The following is a 27,431-nucleotide window of genomic DNA, read 5'->3' on the forward strand; positions in this document are numbered from 1 at the left end:
CCTAATGAATGGGTTTAGTGCCCTAATGAAAAGAAGTCAAAAGGAGCTGCCTTGCCCTGACTGCCACGTGAGGACACAGCAAGAGAGAACCATCCTGCCTCAGCCTCCTGAAGTACTGGGGTTACAGGTGTAAGCCACTGCACCTGGCCAATAAATTTTTTTTTTCATAAATTACTTAGTCTAAGATATCTTGTTACAGAAACTCAAATGAACTATTATCAATTTGGTACTTTATATAATGCAATTTATTTATTTGGAATTTTTTTGGCATACTGTTTATTTTTTATAACCTTCCTTGCTTCAAAAATAATTTTTGTAAATTATATTTCTCTATGAAAAGTCTGATTTGTTTTAATTGGGATTATGTTTTCTTAAATGATTTGTTGAGAACAAAACCTTAGTGGAGACCCATTTCTGAAAATACAATTTAGATAAATGGTAAAATATGATTACTATTAGCAAATTGTATTTCTCTCTGAAAAGTCTGATTTGTTTTAATTGGGAAAACATTTTTAAAAATGATGTGTTAAGAACAACACCTTAGTGGAGACCCATTTCTGAAAATGTAATTTAAATAACTAGCAAAGTATGATTCACTTTACAAAAAATGTTACTTTATACCAAATTTTGTTAAGGAAATTATCTACTGTTTAAATTTTTTTTCACACAGATGATGTGGATAAGAACAGATGAAAATCTGTACACAATATCCTTTAGTCATTAATTGAATGTGCACCAAAGTCACCATTTTCAATCAGAGGAATCACAAATTACTTCTCAGTTTCAAGTATTTTATATGAATATTTTCACAGTAATGCAATTAGAAAGTTAATTTAATTAGCCTTCTTTACCATTTGGGATACAAAATTGAGAGAAGAACATGTGCAAGAACACACATCTAAAAGCGTTAAACATGCATTTCTCCACCTTGTGCCATAAGAACAAAGCACATGCGCTAATATTAGATGAATCATGATTCCTTTCTCACTTCTGCAAGAGCTATCACATATATGAATCATTAATTTCAGTTTCAAATGATTTAAATAGAACTCAGAAAGATTCTGTGAGTCATGAGAGTCTCTAACTTAGTGATTTTATATCTTATCTCCACTTTCCTACAAGAAAACAGTTCTAGATTGTTTCCCCCATATTTGAAATTTCCCCCATATTTGAAAATGTATGTTACTTATTTCCCCCATATTTGAAAATGTATGTTACTTATGATTTTCAAAGGATTATATAAAATAGTGGAGCCAAACAACTCACTTACTGCGCACACAAAATGCCAGTCATTAATCTTCTAAACACACCTGGTGGTGAGTAAGAAACTTCTGTCCATTCGTTGTTGGAAAAAATTAACGGCAGAGCTGAAATTCATTTCTAATGACTGGTAACTTTTGTTTTAAAATCTTTTTATTTATTTTTCATTTTTTTAAGAGAAATTGCCTTTAAGTTTGTCAGCCTAGTAGCTCTGGGTTCCATATAATAAAGAGGAGGCTTTATTTGTTTTAATATTCATTGTCAATATCAAAGGTCAGGAAACTTTTTCTGTAAAGTGTCAGACAGCAAATATTTTAGGCATTGTGGGACATACAGTATCCATTGCAACTACTCAACTCTGACATTAGATCATGAAAGCAGTCACAGACAACGTGTAAATGAATGTGTGGATGTGTTCAGCAAAACTTTACTTACAAAAGCAAGCAACTGGCTGGATTTGGCCCACTCAGTTGTAGTTGACAACTTTTGATCTATATTATGACAATATTCATAAAACAGTAGAGAATATAGGAAATGTTCTATGCCAAATTTAACAAAGGATAAAAGTTCAAAGACCTTTTAAATACGTTTTTAAAAATATTAATAGTTTTATTATTCAAATGGATTCAATCAGAGAATTTGAAATTTCGACCATAATTTACTATCAGAGTTAATGATTTTTACCATATAATTGTTTTCCTTACTATATCTCACCTTATTCTCATTTTCATTGTAACTTCATAAAATAAAACTTGATTTTGGACCATACCAGTATAAAAGCCCCAAAGAGTTAATTTTATAAATTATCAGTGTACTCTCTTGACATTTTGTTACTAAGTTCAAACAAGAAAGGTGCTATAACAACTGCGGTGAAATAATAATTTCAGTTCCAGGGAATCACAATATGAACTTGTCCCATAAAAATATGAGGAGGTCTAAGAAATAAATTCAGTGGTCAATGCTAAAATATAACAGTTTGAGACTTTAACAATACAACATCACTAGTTCTTTCTTGTGTATTGAGGTACTTCAAGGGAATCTTTAGAAGAGAGTTAAAAGCCATGGAAATGCACATAGACACACATGATTTCAACATCATTCTCCTCTTGGTGCCGTTACATGGCTAGGCTCAGATTTGCTCCTCAAAGGAGGCTAAATTCTCATGATTCCACAAGTCTATTTCCTATAATGGCCTTTGCAATTTTTCATCTCAACCAATGAGCTCTACAGGAGTTGGTCACTGCACAATTAGCCAACCCCATGGCAATCCTCGTGGCCTCATTTGACTATGTGCTCCAAATAATTTACATGTGAGCATTTGATTACTGCTCCATGTTCTAGAACTTAAATATGCCCCTATATATCTATTTGCTTTTGAAAAAGCAGAAGCTGTTTCCTCAGCGGACAACAGAAAAAAAACACATATGTTGTACACATGTTTGTCATTAGACGGACTCTAACTCTGTTTCGTTCTTTTTTTTTTTTTTTATTATACTTTAAGTTCTAGGTTATATGAGCACAACGTGCAGGTTTGTGCCATGTTGGTGTGCAGCACCCATTAACTCGTCATTTACATTAGGTATATCTCCTAATGCAATGCCTCCCCCCACCCCCCCACCCCACAACAGGCCCCGGTGTGTGATGTTCCCCCTCCTGTGTCCAAGTGCTCTCATTGTTCAATTCTCACCTATGAGTGAGAACACGTGGTGTTTGGTTTTTTGTCCTTGTGACAGTTTGCTGAGAATGATAGTTTCCAGCTTCATCCATGACCCTACAAAGGATACGAACTCATCATTTTTTATGGCTGCATAGTATTCCATGGTGTATATGTGCCACATTTTCTTAATCCAGTCTATCACTGATGGACATCTGGGTTGATTCCAAGTCTTCGCTATTGTGAATAGTGCTGCAATAAACATACGTGTGCACGTGTGCATGATTTATAATCCTTTGGGTATATACCCAGTAATGGGATGGCTGGGTCAAATGGTATTTCTAGTTCTAGATCCTTGAGGAATCACCACACTGTCTTCCACAATGGTTGAGCTAGCTTACAGTCCCACCAACAGTGTAAAAGTGTTCCTATTTCTCTACATCCTCTCCAGCACCTGTTGTTCCCTGACTTTTTAATGATTGCCATTCTAACTGGTGTGAGATGGTATCTCATTGTGGTTTTGATTTGCATTTCTCTGATGGCCAGTGATGATGAGCATTTTTTCACGTGTCTGTTGGCTGCATAAATGTCTTCTTTTGAGAAGTGTCTGTTCATGTCCTTTGCCCACTTTTTGATGGGGTTGTTTTTTTCTTGTAAATTTGGTTGAGTTCTTTGTAGATTCTGGACATTAGCCCTTTGTCAGATGAGTAGATTGCAAAATTTTTCTCCCATTCTGTAGGTTGCCTGTTCACTCTGATGGTAGTTTCTTTTGCTGTGCAGAAGCTCTTTAGTTTAATTAGATCCCATTTGTCAATTTTGGCTTTTGTTGTCGTTGCTTTTAGTGTTTTAGACATGAAGTCCTTGCCCATGCTTATGTCCTAAATGATATTGCCTAGGTTTTCTTCTAGTGTTTTTATGGTTTTAGGTCTAACATTTAAATCTTTAATCCATCTTGAATTAATTTTTGTATAAGGTGTAAGGAAGGGATCCAGTTTCAGCTTTCTACATATAGCTAGCCAGTTTTCCCAGCACCATTTATTAAATAGGGAATCATTTCCCCATTTCTTGTTTTTGTCAGGTTTGTCAAAGATCAGATGGTTGTAGATGTGTGGTATTATTTCTGAGGGCTCTGTTCTGTTCCATTCTATATCTCTGTTTTGGTACCAGTACCATGCTGTTTTGGTTACTGTAGCCTTGTAGTATAGTTTGAAGTCAGGAAGCATGATGCCTCCAGCTTTTTTCTTTTGGGTTAGGATTGACTTGGCAATGCAGGGTCTTTTTTGGTTCCATATGAATTTTAAAGTAGTTTTTTCCAAGTCTGTGAAGAAAGTTATTCATAGCTTGATGGGGATGGCATTGAATCTATAAATTACCTTGGACAGTATGGCCATTTTCATGATATTGAGTCTTCCTATCCATGAGCATGGAATGTTCTTCCATTTGTTTGTGTCCTCTTTTATTTCTTTGAGCAGTGGTTTGTAGTTTTCCTTGAAGAGGTCCTTCACATCCCTTGTAAGCTGGATTCATAGGTATTTTATTCTCTTTGAAGCAATTGTGAATGGGAGTTCACTCATGATTTGGCTCTCTGCTTGTCTGCTATTGGTATATAAGAATGCTTGTGATTTTTGCACATTGATTTTGTATCCTGAGACTTTGTTGAAGTTGCTTATTAGCTTAAGGAGATTTTGGGCTGAGATGACGGGGTTTTCTAAATATACAATCATGTCATCTGCAAACAGGGACAATTTGACTTCCTCTTTTCCTAACTGAATACCCTTTATTTCTTTCTCTTGCCTGATTGCCCTGACCAGAACTTCCAACACTATGTTGAATAGGAGTGGTGAGAGAGGGTACCCCTGTCTTGTGCCAGTTTTCAAAGGGAATGCTTCCAGTTTTTGCTCATTCAGTATGATATTGGCTGTGGGTTTGTCATAAATAGCTCTTATTATTTTGAGATATGTCCCATCAATACCTAATTTATTGAGAGTTTTTAGCATGAAGGGCTGTTGAATTTTGTCAAAGGCCTTTTCTGCATCTATTGAGATAATCATGTGGTTTTTCTCTTTGGTTCTGTTTATATGCTGGATTACGTTGATTGATTTCGTATGTTGAACCAGTCTTGCATCCCAGGGATGAAGCCCACTTGATCATGGTGGATAAGCTTTTTGATGTGCTGCTGGATTCGGTTTGCCAGTATTTTATTGAGGAATTTTGCATCGATGTTCATCAGGGATTTTGGTCTAAAATTCTCTTTTTTTGTTGTGCCTCTGCCACGCTTTGGTATCAGGATGATGCTGGCCTCATAAAATGAGTTAGGGAGGATTCTTTCTTTTTCTATTGATGGGAATAGTTTCAGAAGGAATGGTACCAGCTCCTTCTTGTACCTCTGGTAGAATTCAGCTGTGAATCTGTCTGGTCCTGGACTTTTTTTGGTTGACAGGCTATTAATTATTGCCTCAATTTCAAAGCCTGTTATTGGTCTATTCAGGGATTCAACTTATTCCTGGTTTGGTCTTGGGAGGGTGTATGCGTCCAGGAATTTATCCATTTCTTCTAGATTTTCTAGTTTATTTGCATAGAGGTGTTTATAGTATTCTCTGATGGTAGTTTGTATTTCTGTGGGATCGGTGGTGATATCCTCTTTATAATTTTTTATTGCATCTATTTGATTCTTCTCTCTTTTCTTCTTTATTAGACTTGCTAGCGGTCTATCAATTTTGTTGATCTTTTCAAAAAACCAGCTCCTGGATTCAATAACTAAGATCAAAGCAGAACTGAAGGAGACAGAGACACAAAAAACCCTTCAAAACTCTGTTTCATACTGACTTCATTATTGATTTTGCAAATCTTCCCCTTTACTCTTGGTTCATTCACTCTCACATTCAGACTGACTTAAGCCCCATCTTCTGTTTTCTTTTTTCCACTTTTCCAATTCTGTTTTGTATGCCAAAACACTAACACTTGTACTTATGTAATTAGACCAACAAACATGTATTGAACATACTAGGTTTCAGGCTCTATGAAAAGAACTGGGAGCAAACATACAGTCCCTCATGGAGAACATACCTAAATGGGAAGATAGATAAGCAGAACTAATGGTTGAAACATGACGTATGCATTAGATAATACTGAAGCACTTCAGAGTGAGATCTAACTCTGTCTGTTTTGGAAATAAGTAAGAAGGGTATAATGGTGAGCTGAATCCTAAAGAAAATACAGAAGTTTTCCAGGCAGAAAAGGATGTTCTAAGGAGAACATGAGTCACATGCAATGGCATGGGGGTGTGTGAGTGCACAGCGCAGTCTGGGAACTAGGATCATTCAACATGGCCATAGTAAAGGGTGAAGGAAGCTTTTGTGGTTAAGAGGGCAGAGATAAGCCTGGGTCATATCATGTTTAGGAGTCTGAGCTATTTATCTGACAGGTCACTGGATTCTACTGATGAATTTTAAGAAGGATGGTGATATGATCAGATTTGCATTTTGGAAAGCCCCTAGGTGGCGAGTAGAATGAAGCCATGAGAGATTGAAGGCAGGGGGGGTCAGGTGAGATAAGAAAGCCACTGCAATAATTCAGACAGGAGGGCCTCAAGTTATGGCAGTAGTAGTGCAGATAGAGAAAAGGTAAACCAAAAGGGAACTCTTATGTAGATCCTATCATTTTACTATGTGCCAGGCACTAGGCTTTAACTTCATAAAATCCTTAACAACAACAGTGTAAGCAGGGGTGTTGAATGAAGATACAAGCACCTAGTTTTATGGATGAAGAAACTAACTGACTTGGGTTAAGTAATTTGCTCAGGTTCACAAGATGACAAAGATGAGATCTACACTAATATCTCTGTGGTTCCAAACTCAGTTGATAAATGTCTAGAACTCATTATATCATTAAGATGAAATCCAGGGAAGGTTGGAGTTTTAATAAAATTAGAACAATCAATAATATCAAGTGCTGCAACAAAAGTTAAAAAAAAAATACCTGAGCAATGTTCAAAGAATTAGACCATCATATATGGCATCATAGGAAAGTAATTTCCAAGCAGCCAGGAGGCTAGAGGTCAGATGGCATAGGAAAGGAAGAGAAATAAATGAGAGGTGAGATGATGTGTAAACCTTAGGACACTTAGCAATAATAAAAATAAAGTGATCCTAAATATTCTGTAGCTTCCCAATTGCTTTCTATAGATAATGTCTCAAAATAGTGAAGTACGCAAAGTAGAGTAGTTACTCCTGCCTAGAATAATATCTGGCAAATAGCCTACGCTCCCTAAATATTTGTTGAGTGAATAAACTTTCATCTTTAGCACTGACTCAGAAGAGAAACTAGAAATATTTAAAGCATATGTTTTGGACACAGATCTGTTGATGATGTCCAGCCCCAAAGGAAAAGTATCCATTCACTACTGTGTTTAAGGGATCTCTTATGTTCCCTTAAAAGTGGGAGAGAATGTCAGTAAGAGGAAAATCTGAAGTCAGATTAACTGTCTGAGGTCATATAATTGCATCAAGGTGGAGGGTTGAGACAAAGGTTTCCTGGTTCCCACTCAAAAGCTTCCAGATACCTTGCTCCCATATCCTTCTGCTCCAGTAGTAAATGTCTTTTTCTTTCCTTGATCTTTTCTTATGCTCTGCTTTTCACTAATCTTGATCTTATGTCCCAGCTCTGTTAATAGCTTTTGCTGGCCTGTAGCTTCTTTCATTTATCCCATGTGCAAACTGGAGCTAAATTCCCAACATTACCTGACATGCATCCATTCACTTATTCTACAAATATTAAGTGCCTTTGTGCTAACAACATTGCTTCTGGCACTGTGAAAATAGCAAAGGGCAGCATGTTTCCCTCTCTCATAAAGCTGAGTCTACTTTTAAGGATCTCTCACCTACTTGGTATTATACCTACTAGATTTTACATCAACTGTGTCTTACATCATCCCTGCTTTGTGTTTGTGGTAGCTGACCAAATGCTCACTGTTCTATTTGTAGCTAGGCCCAAACTATTAAGCATCACTGAGGTGAAATGATGGGGGTTGTATTTTCCACTTAATTTTAAGGGCCTCTTCCTTCCTCTTTCAGATATCTCTTTTCTATGCTTCAGTGGTTTTTTGGTTGACAGATAGGATTTGTTTTCATTGTCTCCAATCCTTCTGCTCAGAAATGTTTCAATTTATGAGTGGATCTGTCCTATTTTATTCCCTATTCCTCTTGAGGGCAGTGAAGAAGTTTCCCTATGTCAATACTACCTACTCATAATTTGAGTTTAATAGGTAAGCTACTGAGAACCTGGACCTTATTTTGTTCCCCTAATTTTATATTTTGTACCCAAAATAAACAGCCTTCACAATCACATCTGTACCAAAATTAAATACATGGGAAACACTTTCTATCTGAAGATATTAATATAAATATCATATCATTTTCTTATTTATGTTGGTTCTATGTACATATACTCTCCATTTTAAAGAAATTTTAGGAAGTTTTTGCTTGTTTATTTTTTGACACCTCTTCACCATGAAGTAAATATTCTGAATCTATGTGGTCTTCTGTTAACTTGTCTTTAGAGATTGTATCATTACCATTGCAGGAGTATAATAAAAACAGGCTTTCTGTGAGCATAAGAAAAAAGGTGGTAAAAAGTCCTAGAGTTGATGAAACATAAGAGATTAGGAAATTTGAATGGCTTAATTTTAGGGAGAGGAAACTAGCTTGGAAGGATGAGGCTGTTATTTAAAGACTGGTTTTAGGGTATAGTTTCCATTTCTTTACAACTGCTTACGTGATGGGATCCCTATGTATGTGTATACATACCTCTTATTGGATTCTTGAAGAAGATTAAAAACTACCATTTGAGACTATTGATTTTAGAGTTCAACTTTGACTATGATGCCCTCTTATATGAAATCTGAAAATATATGTATGGATTTTGCTCACTATGTGCATGGAAAAATTGCAAAAGCAGAAAGGCCCTTTTGAAGTTAATCAAATGTGGCCACTGACAACCTTTTGGAGCTTTTTGACTCTTATTTGAATAATATATAAGATGGGAGTTAGAAGTATTGTTAGTATTGAGAAAATTTTCTTGCTCCAGAAATGGTCCATTCAATCAACTTGCCCATTAGGGATTCATTTAGTTAAACAAAATTGTCTTTTACATTGATTATAATTTGTTCACCAGATTGATTCTGTGCCTCTCCCATCTACTGCAATGAATAAACAGAAGTTTGGTCTTGGTCAGGGAGGAATTCTTTTGAGAAGGGCATTCAGGAAGTCAACCTGTGGGTATCTAGAGCTCTGAGAAAGATGGGTAGAGAGAATACCGAAAAGGTGCCCCAAAACTCTGGGTTTTGATGCTGCCTTCAACCAAAATACTGCTTATATTGAAAGAAAGCACACAGACACTGTATGTGTGAGCTCTTAGCAGACAATGCTCCTGGCATGTAGGATGGTCCTGCTTTGAACAGAGTGTCGGAAAGGTAAAAGATTCACTGAGGGCAAACATTCCTGAGCATATGGGCAAATGAACCTGAGAAAAGATTTTGTGGAATGGTAAAATATTTATTTCTCATTGACTACAAACAACATCAGCTCCTAACCTCTCCCCAAATAAACAACTGATGCTGCGAATAACAGGAGCTCATTAAAAAGTTTAGGAAAGGTATATGACATTTGAAAGAACTGGCATTCAAGAGTGCACTGAGGTTACATTTACTTCAAAAGATAGATTATTAATTTTGACTGAACTGGCTAGACCGATGGTTTCTTATCCAAAACAAAACCTCAACTATCCCATTTATTAGACTGGTGCTTTTTTTAATGACTATTTTTCCCCCTCAACAAATTGGTCAATATAGTGAATATAATGACAGTGGTTTGTGTATCTATAGAAAAACTCAAAAAATAAAAGTTAACTTCGTTATCGTTTATTGGTTATGTGATTGGGGAAATTACTTGGTCTGCTTAAGCCTAAGTTTTGCCATTTGTAAAATGGTGCTAATAATAGTCCCATCTCATTGGGTTGCTGTTAGGATAAATGAGATATGCATGTATGCTTTTTAAAATAGTATTTGGCACACAGTAAGTACTCAATCAGTGTTATCCATCACACTGTAAAGTCTCTCTGTTCTTGCTCCCAGACAAGAGTGCTCACACAGACAGCACTCTAGTGCCATGCACAGATGGGTTAACCTGAAAGTCAAGATCAGGTGGCGGAGAAGAAGATATTAAGGTTTTCTAGCAGTCTCGTTTCCCCCTCCCTGTGACTGATCTGACTTCTGAACTCTTCTGTGGGTCTGACCTGTGGGCTCCTCCTTCCTTGCCCTCCTTCCACTTTCAGTGTTCTGATGGCAGTTAGCATGACAAAGTCTGTTTCTGACTGTCATGACCCCTACCTCCATTCTTGTTTCTGTCCTAATGAGTTAGGGCACATTAAAAAACTCCTACTCTCCTTTGCTTGGAGAATACTATACAATGAATTCTAGGTAGGTGAAGGTTTCAAAATTATTCAGTTGCTACTTGATAACCTGACCTTATTTTTTCTCTTTGTTCTATGAAAAAAATATCTGAATTATACATACATATATATATATAAATTAAATTATTTATTTATTTTAGATGGAGTTTCACTCTTGTTGCCCAGGCTGGAGTGCAATGGCACGATCTCAGCTCACTGCGAGCTCTGCCTCCCAGGTTCAAGCGATTCTCCTGCCTCAACCTCCTGAGTAGCTAGGGTTACAGGCATCACATGCCTGGCTAATTTTGTATTTTTAGTAGAGATGGGATTTCTCCATGTTGGTCAGGCTAGTCTCAAATTCCTGAACTCAGGTGATCCGCCCACCTCGGCCTCTCAAAATGCTGGGATTATAGGTGTGAGCCACTGTGCCCAGCCCTGAATTATATTAATTGGCAAAGTCTATTAGATTTCTTTTGAGGACTTTCATTTTTTAAATTTTTATATGTGTTTCTTTCTTCAAATATTTTACAATAAGCATATGCCATTTTTGTACTTGAAAAACCTCATATATGCAAATATAATCATATTACTCCTCTGCTTGAAATTCAATTTGTCCTATGTGTCCTAGCTCCATCCTATTGAAAACTGGATTAAAAAGGATGGGGCAATTTTACAAATATCCTATTGTCTTTTTATGGCAACGCAGTTGCTGAATGACTGACTGAATTCTTGGGAACCCAGGAAACAGAGTATTGGGGCCCCAAGATGATCGCTTCCCAGTTAACATCTGGAGCTTAATTAAGGGCAAAGATCAAATCTTTAAAAAGTTTATGTTTATTGTTTATAAACCGAATTCTTGTCCTATGTCTCTCTATGAGAATTTCCGCAAGGAAAGTTTCTGAATTCTTTCACAGATTTCCCTGTGGGAATTCTCAGAGAGTTATATAGGATGAGAATCTGGCCTTCCTAGACTTTATGATATGTTTGGAAAGGGGAGTGGGAGCCCAACTAAGTTATTTTTATTTTCTGCAGTATTCTTCTGGGAGAAGTTGTAATTTTTGAATCAAGATATATTATGTTTTGAAATTTCCAAAGCCTTTCGAATAGCAGGGTCTAAACACTATCGTATTGTTTAGTAACCTCAAACCTGGATTTGTACATGTGGTTTGAGAAGATATTTCACAAATCTTTTAAATTTGGTGTTTCCCTTTATATGCTTCCTACAGCTAGAAAATCTTGGTATGAAATACCATATTTATGTTGAAATTTGGATTTAAAAGCCTTAGATTAATAAAGTGGTTCTTTTTAAAACACATTTATAGGGAATTTTTATCAGTAAAACTTTACATAAAACAGCTGTAAACAGTCTACTACGTTAATTTGACAGGCAAATTAAAAAATGGTATAATAGTGTGAAAGATAATACAGCATGTTTCCCAAAAAGGTCAAAGTGCCAACAGAGCTGAATAAAATGGTATTCTTGTTCCTTGAGGCCACTCAAAGACCAGCTCCTGAAATATCAGCCATAGCCATTTAAATGTCTGTGTTATTATGACAATGCCAAGGACTTTAGCCATAACTTCCATATCTAGCCTTAAGGATGGGAACAAAGAAAGTGCATTAAAAATGTTCTTCAAGCTTAGGACATCAGCAAGTTATTTTCTTTGGAATCTTTACCATTTTGGCTTTTTGTTGTCCATGTGTCACAATTTTATGCACTATGGAAGTCTTCTTTTTAAGATGAAGATACAAATACTGTTTTAAGGGATCATGTTGACATTCCTACCTCACTTTATGTTGCATAATTACTCACTTTCCCTTTTGGAGTTAGTAATCTGAAACTGATTTCTATTGACTTTTAAAATACACAAAAATATTCACATAAAATGAAGCCACGTTTTAGTAAGAATGTCCAGAATGGAAAGTCCAGAATGGAAAAATAAGCTTTTTTTTTTTTTTTTTTTTTTTTTTTTTAATTCCTAGGTGGAGATGTAGAAGCAGCCATATTTTTGCCTCATTGAAGCTAAAGATTCAACAGAACTTTTTTACTGCATGCCTATATGTGCTAAATGCTTTCCCATGTTATCTCGTTTATTTCTTGCAACAAATTAGTTATCCTGGTAAGTAAGGATAATGAATTTGGAGTTAAAGTTGAGGAAATAAAAGCTCAGAGGTAAAATGACTTTTCCTCAGTCACTCAGATGTATGTGGCCCATTTGAAATTTGGATCTAACCTTGACTCCTAACACTGAGCTCTGCTCACTATAACATAACATAGAACTTGAAGATAGTATATTAGTTAGTTTAGAAAAGATGCATTGTTAATCCACCACATTGTGCTATACCTGTGAATACTTTCTTCATTATGATGTTATTGGAAACAGCAGTGTTTCCTCAACTTTAGCCATCCAAAATGGCTGTTTGCTTCATCAAAGACTTGCAAAATCTGATGTTAAAAATCTCCTGAAGAAATAGCTAAAAAGGCTCTCATTTAAGAATCAAACATACGATTTCTTTCTTCTGTCTCTATTAGCAGAGTTCTCATGGAACTGCACAAGTGGTTCAAGCAGTAAGGATGTTAAGTTGGTTAAACCTCTCCATCTACTAAAACTTAATCACATCTCGGCATATGTGTGTATACAATGGAGTATAAACTACAAATGGTGTTTAAGTTCCTGGGATAAAGAAGTCTTTACAAATAGTATGGAGAACCTAGGAGTTTTCTATTACAGCAGATAATCCGTGGCTTCCAGGGAAAGAGTCCTTTCTATAAAGGACTGTATATACTACAGATACCCCTAAAAATCAATTTTCTAAATGACTTTGCTCTGAGAGTCTGGCCTACTTTCTCCTGTTCTCTCTTGCTGAGCCCTGAAGGGTGAGCCCCAACTTGAGCAGAGTTGCTTAACCACTCCACTGGCCAACCTTGAGGTTAGGGAGGCCTAGATTCCTTAGGACTCCCTTTAAGTTTGACAGTACCTCAGATTGTTTGCTAAAGTCTATTGCAGGGTTCACATGGTGCAAAGTGGGGCATTAGCAGCTCCCTCCTATCCACAGACATACCATCTAAGTGTAAATGGTGCCCTTGCTGTGCAAATGGTATTTAAAGGAAGTCTCCTAGCTCTTCCTTCCAAGAAAGCTGATGCTTCTGAAACCTCTAAACCCAGAATTAACTCTAGTCAATAGGAATCAAGAAACATAATGCAAGAATTCTGTCTTAGAGATCATTCATATGGCCACTGTCAGAAGACACATGCAACTAGTCTATCGGGGCCACTCTCCCAGGATCTGAGTACTCCTTTGTCCATCAAGAACTCCCTCTGATTTCTCCATGGAGAACAAGAGGTCAGGGGAGTCGAGGAAAACAAGACTGATCCAATGTTTTCTTTTTCTCCAAGTCATGATCTTTATTTTTCAGGTTTAATTCCTGTTTCTTCTTATTCTTTTGCATTTTTAAAGATGTAACAATCAGAAGGAAAAAAACCTATTAAAATATTCAGCTGCCTTTTGAAAAAAATTTTGATTTCCTCATTTACAAATTTTGAAGAGTGCTTTCTTCCTTATAATTCCTTTCTGCTGAATGAAGGCACTTAATAAAAAGAACACTGTTTGGCGGTGATGGCTCACACCTGTAATCCCAGCACTTTGGGAGGCCGAGGCGGGTGGATCACCTGAGGTCAGGAGTTTGAGATCAGCTTGGCCAGCATGGTGAAACCCTGTCTTTACTAAAAAAAATACAAAAAATTAGCCAGGCATGGTGGCACATGGCTGTAATCCCAGCTACTCGGGAGTAGCTGAGGCAGGAGAATCACTTGAACCTGGGAGGCGGAGGTTGTGGTAAGCTCAGGTCGTGCCATTGCACTCCAGCCTGGGCAACAAGAGCGAAACTCCATCTCAAAATAAATAAATAAAATAAAATAAAATAAAATAAAATAAAATAAAAAGAGTACTAGATTTAGAGTCAGAAGGCCCAATCTTGGCTCTACCTAGATATGTGGTTCATGTCTATTAAGATCCTGGAGGAGGGCCTAGTACAGAATAGGCACTCAATTTATACAGCCAATATTTTTATTGTGAATATAATGTAAAGACCAGATCTTTCTTTTTGGTCACCAGAGTGCCATATAAATTGTGAAAACTTTTAGTCCCTTAAATATAAAGCTGGCTGATGCTAATTGATTTTCAATACAGCTATCTTAGTTTTCTAGGTCTGCCGTACAGATTATCAAAAATTTGATGGCTTAAAACAATATAAATTTGTTCTCTTACAGTTTTGGAAGCCAGAAGTCCAAACTCAAGGTGTTGTAGGGTCATACTCCTTACAGAGGCTCTAGTGGCAAATGTGTTCCATAGCTCTTCTAGTTTCAGATGGTTGCTGGCTTTCTTGACTTGCAGCTACATCACTCAAGTCCCTGCCTCTTTTATCACATTGCCTTCTCCTCTGTGTGTCTCTTAGGAGGACATTTATTATTATATAGAGCCCACCTGGATAATCCAGAATGATCCTCATCTCAGGAGCTGTAACTTAATTACATCTGCTAAGATAATTTTTCCAAATAAGATAACATTTACAGATTCCAAAGGTTAGAATGTGAGCATATGTGGGAGGAAGCATCCTTCAATTTACTACAATAGCAGTTTGAGTTTAGGCGCTCATGCTATGTTTGAATTATAAGGGTGTGACTGGCTTTGGTTATGTTTTAGAAAGTTACTTGTGCCTGACTGAGCACATCACCTGAATGCCTGGCTACTCTTAATCAGATCAAGTCTATACCTATAGCCCTAAAATAGAGAGGGCCCAAAGGGCCCCTTCTTGGGAAGTCTCAGGCAAGCCCTTGCATGTGGTCCAAACTGTTTCTGAGGCATATGCTGAGACTACTGAGCAATGTCCCACCCCTGTTACATGGGATAAGAAAAGTATCAGTTCCTTGGGGGATGAGAGGCTGCAGGAATAAGTCCATCACTCTCTGCCAGCAAAGTAACAGCTTAGAGAGGTAACCAAACCCTTAACTCCCACTTTTTGCCAAGGGTCCTCCCTTTTCTTCCTTATTGGGTTTCAGGTGAACAGGAAGCATTATTAATATTGTTGGTGATATTTTACCCATAGTCTATGATTCTGTGTGCCCTGTCCTTTCTGTGTAAAGCTCTACTCATAGAATAAAAAGAAGTTCCTCTTTATTCACCTCTGAAAGAAAAATATATAGCCTTTAATCAGACTAGCAAACACTAACAATTAAGGATCCAACATATTGCTGTTTACCCAAGTTTTAAAAGCAAATCGTCTGTGACACGGCCTTGTCCCTCATGCAGTCACTCTGTAGGCAGTTCCAATATCTTCAAAAAGCTTCTTATATGTGTTCATTTCACAGCCATCTCCCTGGTGTGTGCTGTCTACGTGTCTGGACTTGTGAAATGGTCTTCTAATTAGATCACCCGCCTCTAATCACTCTCCTTTCTAATCCATATTGTATCTTATTATTGAATTAATCTTCCAAAAATACTCCTCCTTTGCCCTATTACATGTATGATCAGGGAAAAACCTCCAATGGCTGCCTTATTGGCTACAGAAGGAAATGCCAATTTTATATCATGGCACTTAAGGTTCCATATAGCCTAGATATAACCTGTTGCTCCAGCCAGTCTGATCCACTGTCCCAATTACGTTTCTTCTGACCTTTGCTGCTGGTCATTCCTCCACCTAGAACATACTTTACCTTTCACTCCTCCTCCTCTCTCAAGAAGCTCCCCGCAAAAGCCCCACACATCGCTCTCCTCTTTACTGCTCATTATACAAGGTCATGCCATATTGTGATTCATCTTTGATGTACATGTCTTGTCTTATCTTGACTTGGTTTCTCAAGGGCAAGGTTGTGTTGGTTTTTTAAGAATATCTTTCTACACTCAACATTTCTACTGTCCTTCTTCATAAGTAGCTAACCCTTGAGAAGGATAAAGCTTCTGGAGGGAGAAGCTCTATCTTTATTTCATTAACTTCTGCTCTGTTTAAAACAGTTACTTAAACATTAAATGATAGCTCCAAATACTAAAGGTAGCCGTCCTATACGAAGAATGAGAATGCACTATTCCCTTATGTCTTATCTTGTTTTCTGCTAACATTGCCTTACTCAGTGCACTCATGCTTTAAAAACCATTTTATATAGAAGGATGGGGGATATGAATTAGAAGCCTGAAAGAAAAAAGGAGCTTCCCGGAGTTATATATAACACTTTGTATTTCAAAACAAATCTATGCCTTATAGCAAATCACTAAAAATATTTCAGTATTCCCTTGAAGGAATTAGAAATGGAATTTTGTGATGACCTGGATTTATTTCCTTTAATGAAACATGGTTGAATTATGCGGCTTCCTTACACTTTCTTCCAGGTAACTGGAAATTGTGAGGTTTAACTAATTGAGTTTCATTAGTGTCTTCTGTTTACTAATTGTGGCTAAACCTCAGAACCTTTGGTTCAAAAGTGTTGCTATTTCATGATTTGGCCCTCCTCAAGTGACAAGCTTGATAGAAATCCCATAAAAGATAAGATTACGAAAAAGAACAATAGTAGAAATTATTTTCTTTCTGTGTTGTTGCATTGTATAGTTATTGCCATTTTTCCAATTAGATGGCTTTTTTTTTTTTTTTTTTGGAGATAAAGTCTCATTCTGTCATCCATGGTGGAATGCAGAGGCATGAGGCATGATTGTCGTTTACTGCAACCTCAAACTTCTGGACTCAAGCAATCCTCCCGCCTCAGCCTCCTGAGTAGCTAGGACTACCACCACGTCCATCTGGTTTTTAATTTTTTTAAAGAATGGTCTTCTATGTTGCTTAGGTTGTCTCGAACTCAGTGATCCACCCAACTCACCCTCCCAAAGCATTGAGATTACCGGTGTGAGCCACGGTACCAGGCCTAGTTGGCTTTTATAAAGAAAATGCTTTTCAAAATGCAAGAAACAATAGTTATAAATCCAAAAATCACTCACTACTGGTTCTGTTTTAAGGTAAGGCATTCTATTCTCTTCATGCTTCCAAACCATCCTACCTGAAATCTAATTTCTGTTTTCTCTAATGGTACTGTTAATGACCCTGAGTTGTAAAGATGGCATGATTAGACTTGCTTTGTGTTTGCATATAGGCTGCACATATGCTGACATACAACCTGTCAGCATTTTCCTTATCTCTTGTATCATCAGAACAGGCTCTATTTATTTGGACTCAGAAGTTTTATTAATAGACACTGTGGTACAACCAGTGCTTTTAACACTTCTTCAGAAACTAATTTCGTTGAAGTGGACAAAGACTAACTTTGTTAAGATTAATTACTCAGTATTCACCACATCTAAAGGAATATTGACCAAGAGATTTGCTTTACTTAACAAGGAGTGTAGTGCTGAGTTTATGGGTTTAAGAGTCATCTGAAATTAGCACAATTTATACTTGCAATAGATTTGTCAGATGCAATCTCAGATTTCAAACTGAGGCTTTTATGTAAATGCTTACAAAGCCTACTTATTGGATTTATAAAAAAGCTGACTATATTGGCAACCTTGCTATTTATCTGTTAAACCTTGTTTGTTGGTTGGTCTGCTTTCAATCAATAGGACTATGCATTGGTACTCCAAATTTTTCTCAATTCCTTGTGTCCTTGCACTGTGTTAATTCTTATTGCAGTGCTATCTACAGCAGGTGTGGATTCTTCCCCTGGAAATACTCTCAGCAATCCATTATAGCATGGCGTGGGGGTCAAGAGCACAGCTTGGTACACTGTGAAAGAGTTCTTGAGCCAGGCATCTGGGCTTTGAATCTGGCTTGGTTACTCACTGTGTGACCTAGGGACAAGTGTCCCTCTGATGTCTTGTCTTACCACCTCATTTCCACCTCCCTGCCCTCCCTTACCCTATTATATTTCCCTTCATAGCTTTGATTATTACCTGGCATGATGTGTGTTTGTCTGCTTTGTTAACTCTCTGACTTCCTCCATTGGAACTGAAGGTCCATGAATGCGGAAGCTTTGCTTGTTCAACCAACATGTATAACAGTGCCTGGCACATACCAGGTGCATCTATATAAGTTGACAGAGAGATGAATAAATGAGTGTATAGAAAATGGAGATAGTGGCTGAATGTGCAAAATGTCAGTTCTTTTTGACGCTCTGGAAGACTGATTCGATGAAGCAAGGAAAAACTGGAAGTTCCACATTGGATAAAGGAAATAATCCAGGAATGGTAAGAAAAGGTGTTTAATAACTAGAGGAGAGGAATAGGTGGCTTGAATGTAGTTTCATTGAAATGCATGGACTGTGCATCTGTCAGATGCAGACCATAAGAAAAGCAGCATGCCAAACTGAGCTGAAGTAGAGGCGACCTAAAGGAGATGGCTCTATGCCTAGCTGATGACTTGAGGCAGCCCACACCAATCCTAAAGTGTTCGATCACATCCAAAAACAAATGGGACTTGATTCTCCTCTGTGGATATACAATCAAAGGCAAATGTCAATAGGGTAATGAGTAAAGGAAGCTGCTAATCTAGCCTCCATGTAATGCTGACATATTACTCAGATGATAGAAAATTTACGATGACTACACATAAAAATTTTTAATGCACGAATGCAGAGTAAGGAAAATGCATAGGAGCAGAGCTGTTGATCACTGGGGCAGAGGAAGTGTCCAGTGTAAAAGACAACCTTGGTCCTTGGCACAAGATCTGTTGAGCTGCTCTGAGATTTGGAGCAATGGTTGGTCATGCTTTTTTCTTCATCTGCATTTTAAAAAGACTCATTCACTTGAATATAAAATATGTAACAAGAACTTACAAGACCTTCCAGCATCCTGCTCATTTTTTATACTGCTTTGGATTTGGTAGCTCCATGTATTAAGATAATCAGGATGCTCAAATATATTGCCACACACTGTAAAATTAGGTGATATTCATGCCACAGCCATTGGCAGCATGTTCCTGAAAGTTTGTAGGGGAGGAAGGGAACTGTGCATATAATACTTCACCCCCATCTATTCTTTCCCCATGCTTCATCAGAACAGATGGCAGAGATGCATTAGTTGTCTCATGTTTTGTTTTGAAATGTTTCATTGTAAAATAATTCTTCAGTAGAGTTTTTGTTAGTATGTAAAACTAGACTTAGAGTAAAGTTAAATGCCTTTTCTCCACTACCCCTGCTCCAAAGCATAAATCAAACAAAAATTAAAAGATGCATCAAACTAAATACAAATAAAGCAAAAAATCAAAAGGAGCTAATAAAGCTGAAACTCTACTGGCAACTTCTATCTTTGTCTTAATGTATTTCTGTACATTGAATCTTCCTATTTACCCACAAATTAATGTTTCCATTATGCTGCATTTAGTTTTATATTGCCTGGCAGTATGTTTAAGGTAGCTTTGAGCGAGCCGCCCCATTAACAATGATTTATTGGGTATTCCACACAGTATGAGTTATAGAAGTATAAGACATGATCATTGCTCTCAAGGAATTTAAAGTCAGTTAACTATTTTTCTTAAAAAATGATAGCTAAAAATACAAAACTGTATGTGTTAACTGACAGCTAATTGGTTTAGACATCAGCTGCTATAGAAGGTTAGAAGAAGGTGAAATGACTTACACTTAGGGTAGAGAAAAAAACGTTGATGTGAGGTGTGAGCTAAAGATTCAGGTAAGTAGAAAAAGACACTCCAAAAAGAATGGTAACAGTAGGGCATAGATACAGGAAAACACAAAGTGTGTTTGGAGTAGGGGGTCAATGAACTGTGGCAGGAATGATAAAATTAGAGAGAGAGGAAGACACAGAATAGAATGCATGAGTGTCCCTGAAAATTTTAAAGTTCCAGAATTATCCCAAAACTAACTTGGAAGTTTACTCTGTTGCTAGACAGAGGGCTAGAATAGTATACTTTCAATATGACTTTATTCATTCATTTATTTTGTTATATGGCAGTTTAGCGGTATGTGTATTGGGTGCTGTAGACACAATGAAATTAGGATATGGCTCTTTGTACTCAAGAAGGTCACAGTCTAATGTGGAACACAGAGAAGTACACATGAATTAAAACCCATACTGAAGGTCATAGCATGTTAAACTTGGGGCACCTTTGGCAGTTCACCAAAATCCTGTTCCAATGAAATAGGCTCATGTGAATAATAGGAAACACAGACTGGAGGCCAAGGAGGGAGTCATCATCATTTATATCTTCAATATTGTAACAGGACATTTGTACTGACAACTTATGAGGGCTGTAAGTTGTATATAGATAACATTCCCCCCAGTCTCCCTTTTTTTACTATTGGAAAAAAGAAAAGGAGGAGATATAGGGAAAAAAAATTCAAAAGAGGAAGTTAGGCCCCCTTAATAAGCAAATGTTTTTAGAAGAGAAAAAAGATGAAGAAATTTTGCTATTTCTAATTGCTAGCATTTAATCATAGCTATCACTCACGGATCACATACTACTTGCCTGGCACTGTTCTAGATGTTCTGCATGTATTAACTCAGTTACCACAACAACCCCATGAAATAGGTCCTATTATTATCCCCTTCCATACGTACCTCCTTAGAGATGGCCAAGGCACCAAAGACAGCAAGGAGGAGGAGCCAGGGTTCAAGTTCAGCCCTGTTCTTAACCAGCACATAACACAGCTTTCTCCTAAGTGTGAAGATCCTAGGGGTAACAGTGGTACATGGGGAGGGGAAGCCCTCAGAAAGATGTCAGATAAAGATCAGTTAAACCTAAGAAAAGCTAAAATGAGTGGAGCAAATTGATGGGAAGAGCCTACATTGTTTTACTTTGTAATGGTGGTTCGAATTAAACATAAACAGGAAATGTTTTCCTTTTAGGTAACTAATAAAAAGAGTATCTAATATTGATTAAGCATCTGTATGTGTTTGGTACTCCCCACAGGTACCATTATTATCACTATTTTGCAAAAGGAAAATTGGAGATTCATGGTTAAATAGAAAGAGGTTGTTTAGTCTTTATCACAATTCACACAGTTAGCAAAGACTAGTGCGTCTAATCTTTACTACCATGCTATATTCATTATCCCTACAATTACCTTTTGGTTATCAGCCTTGTGGATTCTACTGATCTGTTAGAATGCCAAAAGTCCTACTGTGCTGGAGTGGAATCGAGGTATGGAATTGAGGGGTAAGGCTATATTTCTTTGACAGGGTGGCTGGCTCTTTACGGCATTTCAGAACAAGAAGAATTATTTGGGATTTTGGATAATCCATGTCTCTGCCTCCACCCTAAGTATGGGCAACTGTTGATCTGTTTCCAATATCTAATATTTATGTATTAACTGTTCTTTCTCTTAAAGTAAGACATTTTACCTACCTGATACATTTCAAGTTATAAACTCCAGACGCTGACATGAAAATCATATCTCTTTTCAAGTTCAAAGAACAGAAAACCATAATCAACTGTATTACAGGAATTGGACATTGCATTATTCCTGTTAAATTCTGTTGGCCAAATAAAAATCTATTTACTACTTGATACAAATAAAGGAAAATGTATCAACAATTCCATAGAACAGAGAGAAATCAGTCATATTCTTAAAGTCACTACAGGGAAAAGATACAAATGATGTTCATTGGATGTCTTCCATATGCCATGCATTTTACATGTTTTATAGTAACTCATGTTGTTCTCAGAATGATCCATGGATTATGACCTCATTTCATATAGGAAGCAACTGAACTACAGCATGGTTAAGTAAGTTGCTCCCAGTCAAAAAGCTGAGTGGCACAGACAGCTCAGATACGCTTAATGTTTTCTTTGTACTATGCTGCCTTTACTAGGAGACAGTAGAGTGGAAATCAACTCTCTGTTTCTATCAGAATTGTTATGAAGACTGGACATACCCTGAACAATAAAAAATGACTAGAGGTTTAAAGGCAGAAATAATGCAAAGCAAAAGGGCAAAGACTGTTGTTAACATTGGACAAAAGATCTATATGTTAGCACTTAAAAGAATTTTATTTCTGATCATAATTTCCCAAATCTCTTGCTCCATTTCCATTTCTTATGATGATGTGCAAGTATAACACTGAATTTATTTTCCAAGGAAAACAGCTAGAACTATTACTAATAAAAAAACACAGTTTTGCATTTCTATAGTTTTATAAAGTGTCCCCCACCTCCTTCCAAATGTTAAATGCTTGACTATAATGTGAAAGGCTCACGTTTATTCATTTACCTTTCTCAAATTTGTCTTTTGCAAGAAATGTGCTGGTCTAAATTTGATTCTGTTAACGACACTCTACTTAGGCTTTAAATGGCTTAACTGTGTCTAAGAGCACAACCGAAGACTAATCTGACTGAGACTGATAAGACTGTCCGTGTGGTTTTGACCCTTGGAGAGGATAGTGGGAGGATATTATCCTTTCTACTTTGTGCTGTTCTCAAAGGACAGTCACAAATGTGTAAACAAATGTGAAAGAGAAATAAAGGGGACAGCCAGATTGCCAGAGATCCATTACTTTACCCCTGGGGTATGTGGCTATTATAGAACTGGGGCAAATGCCAAGAGCACTGAATTCAAAGGGACACTCCCTGAAGTGAGTCATCTATTTAGACAACATCAGAGGAATATCAGATCAGATCCTACTGTGTGAAGAGGTTACACCATGGGCATTTGGTAGTCACTTTGGGAATTACATTAATTTACAGCAGCCTGAGTGCACAGTGCCAATGTGTCATTAAAGTTGAAGGCAGAATCTATTTCTATTCAAGATGGAAAGGGCAGTTGGTTGTGCATCTTTCAGCCACACTTGCAAACATGGATGGTAGCCATGATGGGTTTGAAAGATAAAAGCTTACTAAGTAATATTCTGTTGTCTTCAAAGAGTTAATGCTTTCATTAATCTCATCTAGTAAGAACTGACTTAAAGAAGCTTAAAAAAATTAGAGACCAATTCACCATTCTGCAAAGAGAGGCAAAGTGAAACAGGAGAAAAACAACCAGGCTGTGAAGTCAGGGAACCCGGGTTGGAGCCAGGGCCACCACGTTCTAGCAGTGTAATCTTGAACAAGTAATTAAACCTATCTGAGCCTTAGTTTACTCAAATGTAAGACGGACATACTAACAATATCCTCTTTACAAAGCTGCTGTGTAATTAAGATGATATATAGACAATCCATCTATAACTTGAACTCTGCTATACCAAGTTTAGTCATTACTGCTATGTTTAAAAATAAAAACATACAAACAAAAAGAATTCCTTTGAATGTAATTCAAATTTTAGTTTCCTGAACAGCAATGTTGAATAAATTTGGAGTTCACGTTCATCATCTGTCTTCCAGGGTTCAAAAAGACAAAGGTGGCTGGAGTCATTTCCTGACCCCAAATCCAATGATCAATTTGTTCTTTTATGGATCATATTTTTGGTGTTATATCTAAGAAATCTTCACCTAATCCCAAGCCATAAAGATTTATTTCCTATGTTTTCTTTTAGAAGTTTTATAATTTTAGGTTTTATATTTAGGCCTGTGCTTCACTTTGAGTTCATTTTTATACGTTGGGAGATAAAGATCAGAGTTCAACTTTTTATTTTTTATTCTATAATATTTTTTTCTTGCATATAGCTTTCCAATTGTTCCAGCACAATATGTTGAAAAGACTATCATTTCTCCACTGAACTGCTTTCACATTTTTGTCAAAAATCAATTGTCTATATACAAGTGAAACGATTTCTATTCGGTTCCACTGATCCTGTCTATCTGTATGCCAATACCATATAGCTTTATGATATTCTTGAAATCAGGCCATGTTAGCTCTCCAACTGTGTTCTGTTTTCAAGTTGTTTTCCCTGTTCTAAGTCCTTTGCATTTACACATGAATTTTAGAATCAGTTTTCAATTTCCACAAAAAACCTGTAGGGAATTTGATTGGGACTGCATTAAATGTATAAATCAATATGGGGAGAATATGGATTCTTCCAAGTCATGAAAAAGGTATTTTCTTTTATTTGCCCATTTACTTAGGTCTTCTTTATGTCTTTCAGTAATGTTTTATAGTTTTCCATGTATAGATCTTACATATCTTTTGCCAGATATATTCCTATGTTTCATTTTTAAATGTTATTATAAATGCATTCTTTTAAACATTTTTATTTCTAATTGTCATTACTAACATATACAAATACAGTTAAATTTTGTGTATTGCTCTAGTAGATAGCAGCCTTGCTCAACTCACTTATTGTACTAGCTGCTTTTATGGATTTCATTGAGTTTTCTATGTAGATATTTGTATCATCTGTAAATACAGACAGCTTTACACCTTCCTTTCCAATCTGGATACTTTATATTTCTTTTTCTCCCTATTGTACTGTCTAACCTCCCTAGTATAATGTTGAACAAAAGTAGTGACAGCAGCCATCCTTATCTTATACCCAATAGTAGTAGGAAAGCATTTGGTTTTTTTACTATGAAGTATGGTATTGGTTTTTCACAGATGCCCATTGATTGAGAAAGTTCCCTTCTATTCCTGGTTTGCTATTCCTGGTTTGCTAACAGTTTTTATCAGAAATAGATATTGGATTTTGTTAAATGCTTTTCCTGCATCTACTGGGATAATCATAGATTTTTCTAGTTTTTTAATATGGTGAGTTAAATTAAATTTTGAATGTTAGACAAACTTTGCATTTATGAGATAAACCCCATTTGTCATGGTCTTTTGATACATTGTTGAATGAAACTTGCTACAGGTTTTTCAGAACCTGTAGTTCTGTTTTCTTGTAATGTCTTTGTTTTTGATATTTGTTTTTGATATTTGAGTAATGCTGGCTTCATCAATTAGGTTGGGAAGTATTGCCTCTAGTACTTCAATTTTCTGGAAGAATTGTGTAGGATTGGTATTATGTCTTAAATATTTGGTAGAATTTTTCCAATTAAGCTATATGGTCCTGGAGTTTTCTTTGGGAGAAGGTTTTAACTACAAATTCAATTTCTTTAGTATGTCTAAGGCTGTTTAGCTTATCTATTTATTTTTAAGTGAGCTTTGGTAATTTGTGTTTTTCAAGAAATGTGTCCATTTCATCTAACTGTCACATTTATAGGCGTAAGCTGTTCACAATATTTCTTTATTGTGAACTCTGCAGATACACTAATATCTCTGTAGACTTGGTTATTATGTCCTCTCTCTCATTACTGATATTAGCAATTTGTGTCTCTTATTTTCATGATCAGTCTGTCTAGAGAATTACTCATTTTACTTAATCTTGTTAAAGAACAAAATTTTGGTTTCATTGGTTTTTCTGTTGTTTTTCTGTTTCCTGTTTCATTAATTTCCACTTTAATCTGTATCATTTCATTTCTTCCTCTAACTTTGGGCTTTCTTTGCTCTTTAATTTATATCTTCCTGAGGTAGAAAGTAAGGTTACTGATTTGAGACCTTTCTTCTTTACCAAGATAGGTATTTAGCACATAAATTTCCTCCAACATATTATTTTAGCACTATCCCAGAAATTGTGATATGTTGTATTTTCATATTAATTCAGTTCAAAATACTTCATAATTTCCCCTGTTGACTTTCCCCTTGGGCTATTTGGAAATATGTTATGTAGTTTTTCAATGTTTGAGGATTTCTCAGAAATGTGTCATTGATTTTAAATTTAATTCTACTGTATTTAGAGAACATACTTTGTAATACTTGAAAATTTTAAAGTTTACTGACAATGTCTTTATGGCCCAGGATATTGTCTATAATGGTAAATTTTTCATGGACCTTTGAAAGGAATGCGTATTCTGTCCTTGTTGAGTGAAATGTTCTATAAGTCAGTTGGGTCAACTTGATAGTGTTATATCATTGATAATTTTATGTCTTCTTGTTCTATAAATTATTGACAAAGGGGCATTGATAACTCTGGCAATTATTGTGGATTTTGTCTACCTCTTCCTATGGCTTTATCAGTTTTTTCCCTCATTATCATGTATTTTGAAACTTGGTGATTGGTATACATGTATGTAGGACTGTTTCGTTCTTTTGAATTAGCCCACTTATCATTATGAAATGACCTCCTTTAACCCTGTTAATATTCTTTGTTCTAAAATCTACTTTGTCTAACGTTTATATAGCCACTTCAGCTTTCTTTTGATTAGTGTTAGCATGGCATGTATTATTCATCCTTTTTACTTTTAATCTATCTGTATCTTTATATTTAAAGTGTGTTTCTTTTTGGCAGCATATAGTTATGTCCTGATTTTTAAAATCTAATCTAACCATCCTTGTTTTTTTTATTGGGGCATTTAGACCACTTACATTTATTGTCATTGTTGGTATAATTAGGTTTAGGTCTATCACTATCACTTACTATTTGTTTTCTATTTTCACCATATGTTCCTTGTTCCATTTTTTCTCTTTTTTTTTTCTGTCTTCTTCTGGATTAACCAAGTATTTTTTATGACTCCTATTTTATCTCCTTTGTTGATTTATGAGCTATAGCTCTTGGTTTTGCTATTTTAGTGATTGTAAAGCAGTTTTTAAAGTCAAAGTTTTCCAACAAAATGCCAAGGAAGATATAAATCTGACTCTCTGTAAGACTCTATGGTTAGGTATTTTGTCTTCAGTTTTTGGAGGGGCACTCAATGAATGGGCTGAAACTTCAAGATGAAATGAATGTTGGCAATTAATAATATCTTAAATGGGGCCCAGATTCCAGAATACATCTTATTGTTTTAAAACCAAATTCAGTCATAGCTACTGCAGAGCTGAAGTGAGATTTTTTTCAACTAGCTGACAATTCCTATTTTTAAATGATGTATAGCTCTTAGTGATGCCATGCTGAATTTCTTAATAAGTATTAAACATTAGAAATTGTGTTTACTCAGGCAAAAGATTAATAGCTGTCACTTAAAATAACTGGCTAAAAATTCATGTTAACCTAGAGGCCACAGGAAGAAAATTATTTTGGTAAAATAAAGAGAAACTCCAGATTGTTTTACATATTTCTGTGATTTTCTGTTGGATATACAGGTCTGATGATTTGAGGTAGGAGGACAGAACAGAGAAATTCCAAGAGTTCTGTGATGTCCGTGAATGCTAGGACCCAAATAGCTATAAGG

General features: G+C 36.3%; 1 protein-coding gene across 2 annotated transcripts in view; it reads right to left on the reverse strand.

Annotated features, from left to right (window-relative positions):
* The window catches only part of RNLS (renalase, FAD dependent amine oxidase), a 321,473-nt gene that overhangs the window by 128,451 nt on the left and 165,591 nt on the right, over positions 1 to 27,431 (reverse strand). The gene's annotated exons all lie outside the window — the stretch shown is intronic.

Source organism: Theropithecus gelada, chromosome 9 (genome assembly GCF_003255815.1).
Source record: "Theropithecus gelada isolate Dixy chromosome 9, Tgel_1.0, whole genome shotgun sequence".
NCBI classification, from domain to species: Eukaryota; Metazoa; Chordata; class Mammalia; order Primates; family Cercopithecidae; genus Theropithecus; species Theropithecus gelada.